Consider the following 6,000-nt stretch of genomic DNA (forward strand, 5'->3'; position numbering starts at 1 on the left):
GCTATCATTAATAATATGGGATATATATATTTCATTTTGCTAAATTCTCAGGGGGATCATCAGAAGAAGTTCCCTACAAAGGAGAACTACTCTACCATGAATTACAAGGGTATAAAAGTCACTATACCACAACTAATGTAGTATGAATCTCATAAATAATCGCTAAAATATCTCAAAAATCTGCAGCAGAAAACTTGTTTAGCTCAGCCCACTATAATCTTCTTTCTGAGGGAAGTTGTGTTTTACTTTACAAAATAAATTCTTCTGAAGATATTTTGACTCTCAGAAAACTTCTTTACTTTAAGAAGGCAGAACCTATTAAGAAAGCAACCTTGCTGGTAACCGCTTCGAAATGGAGCCCCAAAAGGAGAAGAAATCAAAACACAAGTCAGTGCAATGTTTAATCTGGAGAGCAGTAGGGTCCTAATTAATATCCAGACACCCAGGTTTAAAGGGACTCATGGGATTAGCATATTACCTTACAACTGTTTGCACATGTGTGTATAAAATCTGTAGTGAACTAAGGTTCTTCTGTTAAGCTGGAGTAAAAATGATTATGGTAGATCAAGCAGCTTGAAGAGTGTTGATCTGAGCTACTGATGGGTTTTTTAAACCTCAAATACAAAGTAATCCACAATACTACATTACCCATGGAGTTTAATAATGGCAACCTAGAAAACACACTAGCAATAGCCTTGAATATTGAAAAGGAGTTTCAAAATTCTCTGAAAGCACTGTAAGTTTGAATGAAAACTATATGATCAGTGGGTGCAGCTCCAACTGACCTTACATGGATTGCACACCAAATTTTTATATGAGAGGAGCTTATAAACCCTTCAGCAATATCCTTTTGTTTCTTATCTAGGCAGAAGACCTTGATGACTGAAATATTAAAAAGTGAACTATGGAAGAGTTTTGCTAGTCAGTTTCTGCAGAAAAATGATGCAATATTTTTTTTCTCAGACAGATAATCATTTTTCAGTAAAACACTACCTCCACTTGGTAAGAAATGAAATGAATGCACTAACATTTTTTTCACATATATTAGGCTGATCTCTTCCCTGGAGACTCATGGATTCTTAAAGTAATATCATGTTCCTATCATAATTTTAACTAAGGTCAATAGTATATGCTAACTTAATATTGTAGTTTCCATGGTGGGAGAAATTATTAAATTATAATTGTATCTCCATTAAATAATTGTGGAATGTGTCACCCAGAAGAATTTCTTAATTCACCTAAAGTTCTACATTTATTGCATGCATAAAAACACAGAATCCTGACAGACAGCATTAGTGCCAATTCTAATAAACTCAATATTTATATAAGATTCCATTTACCTTATAGTATAAGATTAGCTATAAGGTTTTTAGGTTTTAAAATATTCATAATTCTGCAAAATACATACCCAAAAATATTCATAATCCTGTGAAATACACACCCATACATGTGTGTTCACAGAGTGTATCTTCACATCTAGGTATCTTTTATTTATCAACATTTATATACAGTTAATCTACTTATTGTATGTACAAAAATATTACTTCCAAATTTATGTTTAAAAAATTAAATGAAATGTAATTAGGCACCCAATGTCAAAGTTTATGTCATACTGAGTCACCTGATCTGTCCTAATCTGCATTAGTTAGATTAAATTAGGCATACTGATCTATCATAATCAATCAAGGAAATATAGATTCTTATTGATGTAGTCTAATGATGTATTTTACCTCACTGTAATCGTCAAAGGGTCACTATTATGTTTGCTATTTTAAAATCAATTGCTGTGGTTTAATTGCAGGAAAGACAAATAAAATGAAAACAAAAGGAACTTATGTTCTGTGACTTAAAATCATCAAATGAGTCAAGTCATTGGCATCAAGGAAAAGACAATAACAGTCTTATCCCCTGAAAGCTTCTGTATGGCAAAGAATCCCATTAGTCAGATCACACAATAGCCTACAAAATAAGAAAAGGTCAAATATGTAACCAATTGTACATCTGATAAAGCTTTAATATAAAATATGCAAAGAACTAAAAACATAATAAATAGGCATCAATAAAACAAATAGCCTGATTTAAATATGTGGTACAGAAATAAACAGAGAATCCTTACTAGATGGGACCCAACTGGTTGAAAAACAACACTTAAATATTTAATATACTTAGTCAGTGTTAGATAAAAGGTTCCCTCTTAACCAATCAAGAATGCCCAAGATCAACATAACAAAAATAGCTCATGTTGGTGAGGATATGTACTAAGAAAAACAGTCATATGTTGCTGGTGCAAATGAAAACTTGTACAGTCACAATGGACATCAGTGTGGTAGTTGCTCAGAAAGTTGGAAATCAATCTACTGCAAGATACAGCAATAACATTCTTGAGCATATATCCAAAGGAGTCAACACTCCATTACACAAACACTTGTTAAACCATGTTAAGTGATGCTCTATTCCATAATAGCCAGAACCTGGATGCAAACTAGATGTCCCTGAACAGAAAAATAGATAAAGAAAATGTGGCACAATTAGCCAGTAGAACATTTTTCAGCTTTTAAAATCATGAAATCATTAAACACACAGGTAAAACAAACAAAACAAAAAATATTACCTGTGTAAGAGAACACACACCCAAAAAGACAAGGGTAGCAAATATGATATATACTCCTGTGGTGATATATTGTTTATGACTATGACATAATAAAACTTGCCTGGGGATCAGAACACAAAACCAGCCACACTAGTCAGCTTCTATGCCAAGCAGAAGTGACACAAATCTTTAATCCCAGGAATCAGGAGACAGAGGCAATTGAATCTCTGTAAATTCAAGGTCACCCAGGGGTACATAAGAGTGAATCAGTCTAAAAGAGTAACAGAGCTCACGCCTTTAATCCCAGCACTAGAGAGTTATGTAAAGAAGAAGCAAATGGGTCTCATGAGAGATTCAGTTTCCAGTCACAGGGAAAACAGGATCTTCATTTCAGCTTTGGTGGAGGTAAGAGCTGCTGGCTGGCTGCTTTGCTCTTCTGATCTTTATCTTGGACCCCCAAAATCTGTCTCTGGGTTTTTATTAACCATTCTACATCCTCCCTTTTGTAGGTGCTAAGCTTTTAGCTCTTCTATAGGCATGCTACAATCCATATAACCACAGAGGCTGGTTTAAGTATAAGCATGGGCTGCGGGAAGGGGGGAAATAATACAGTTTAGAAGAAATAGAAGGGACACTGGAACAGAAGGATTAAACAGAGCTAGGGAAAGTAGGTATACATGAGGTAATGCAGGAGGAACGATTAGCATTGAGAGCCACTTGAAAGGTCATATGGAAACCTACTACAGTAGAAGCTGCTAAAAATATATACATATAAAAAAAAAAGGAAATCTAAGTGAAGTCCCCAAATAATGGAAGAGACAAAGATATCTTTCACCACCAAGTGAAACAACAATGCAAGTAACAGATTATATCTAATTAATTTGTTGACCAAATGGGCCCCATGGAAATGCCCAAACAATTCAAGCTACTGTCAAAGCTATTTTGATTTCTCTCCATACACTGATAGTAAGGCTCTATTGCTGAAGGCAACACCTATATACCTCACTGAACACAGAGCTTCGATGATTTTTTTTCCACTTTTAAATCAATACTGTTGAAAGAATAAGTGCCAGTTCTAAGCACTGTTTCATCCAAGTCCTACCCAACGATTATTGTCACGCTATTTTCTTAATGGCCACCATCCTAACTAGAGATAGACAAAATTTTGATGTTACTTTTGATATGCATTTTCCTAATGACTGATAAAACTGAACAATTTTTTCTTATACTTATTGGTCATTTGTATTTCCTTCCTAAATTCTCTTTATTTCCTTAGCTCCTTTATTGGTTATGTTGGTTAATTTCTTGTTAGCTTATTTTTCTTTTTGTCCTTTTCTATTTTACCATTAAACAGATGTGAGATAAATATTTAGGAAAGTTTCTTCTCTCAAACTGTTGGCCATATCTTCCCTTATTAACTGCTTTTTAACTTTATGAGCTTCCATTTGCCAATTGTTAGCCTTGTTTGCTGAGTGACTGGAATCCAGTTTAGAAACTTCTTGCTTGTATGATGTGTCGTTTTGATTGATGCTCATAAATAAAAAAAAAAAATCAGGGAGTCTTCCTTGTGTTTTAAAATTCCTGTAAATGTCCATGCCTTTATTCTTAGATATGCATATGGTTTAGTCTAATTTTTCATTATTTGTGTCCCTTGTGATCCCTCGACACTGTAGGTATGCACTTGAACACAAACTTTTTTCCACCATTCAACTACACTGTTACAGAAGGACATAAGAACAGAGTGATAAAGCAAAGATAAATATAGAACATATGAGAAATCACCTAATATAAAACTGAAGAAGTGAGAAGACTTTACTAAACATGAATCCTGATAGTTAAACAAGCCTTTATAACAATAGGAGGGGGTGTAATTCATTACAATTAAAAGAACAAGAATTGAGACTCAAAAGACAGCAAATATGCTTAGAATAAACATCAATAAAAATGAGCTTTTATGAATGTGGAAAGATAGATAATCTATGGATTTAAAAGCAAGTCATTATAATAAGTTTTACTACATCCATTTAACAAATTAATACTAGTAGTTTTACCGCTAAGGTCTATGACATGGCTAACCACAGGTTCTTAACAAGTGTATGTGCTGGCTATGGGTTTCATCTTTTGGAATATAACTTAAATTCAATCAAATAACATAAAAAGCTTTGTAAAATTGATATTGTTTGATCTGTGCAATAGTAGAACAGTGCTTCCATTTTCTTATTGAAATAGAATGTTATAGATTTCTGACCTTTCTATATATTATCTGGATGAGTCAGAGTTCTTTCTACAAGTAGACATAAAGTATACCAGCTATTTAGCAGAGAAAATTTAATAAACGAAACATAACTTATTAACTTGATGCGAAGTCACTTAGTAACTGGAAGGCAACCGTGAGTTACTGTGAAGGGAGCAACAATTGGAAGCAGCTACCGCATTTATATCTGTACAAAAGTGAAAAAGACTAGAGATTTTTTAAATTAATCGTAGGAGATTGGAGAAGATACCCTCAGGAGCTAAAAATCAAGACGCTGGAGAACTGCCTGTGCTGGTGTCTCTGTGTTCTGAGAAGGAGTTCATTGGATTGGGAATCAAACTTCTGAGTTGGGGACTCTGGAATTATATCAGCCTGGTCCTGCATCCACAGACAAACTGCAAACTGGACTGATGTGATACTCTGAGAAGATGCTTCTGCCACTGCCAAGAAATGATTGCTGTTGCAATGATTCCCATGGGACCAAGGAGAAGAAGCAATGAGTCTCTAGACCAAACCCCAGTCCCCCTGCCATAACATCTCTTAGTGGATATTAATGGGGAAATGTATGGAAAACCATGCGTCTGAGTTGGACAGTCATAGGCCAAGGATCACAAAGCCAAACACCAAACATGAAGTCAGATCTGAAACATAATAACATGACGACCACAATTGTTAGCACTAGCTGTAGTGTATAAAATGCACCTGAAGTGCATGTCCCAGAAAGAAAACGTATTTGTAATTTATGCATATGTATGCTAATGAATCTGCTATATACTTCAAGACAGTTGTGTGAATATGCACATGTTACATATATACACACATATATATGTTATTTATTATAAAACCACCTAGGGATATAATTTCAAAAGTCTTGTCTTTAACTTCGTATCATAGGACACACTTTTTATTTATTTTTATTTTTTTTCTTATTTTATATGTCAATCCCAGTTCCCTCTCCCTCCCTCCATTCCTATCCACCACCCACCCCCACTCCACAGGGAGCCTGATGCCTTCCAGGAGGGATCGTCAAACTCTGTGGAGTCATTTGGAGTAGGGTCTAGGCCCTCCCTCCTGTCCCTAGGTTATGGGAGTATCCCTCCATGGGGAATGTGCTCCCAAAAGGACCCCCTTTTTAAAGAAACATTACACTGTGTGA

This window comes from Phodopus roborovskii, unplaced genomic scaffold, assembly GCF_943737965.1.
Source record: "Phodopus roborovskii unplaced genomic scaffold, PHOROB, whole genome shotgun sequence".
In the NCBI taxonomy this organism is placed as follows: Eukaryota; Metazoa; Chordata; class Mammalia; order Rodentia; family Cricetidae; genus Phodopus; species Phodopus roborovskii.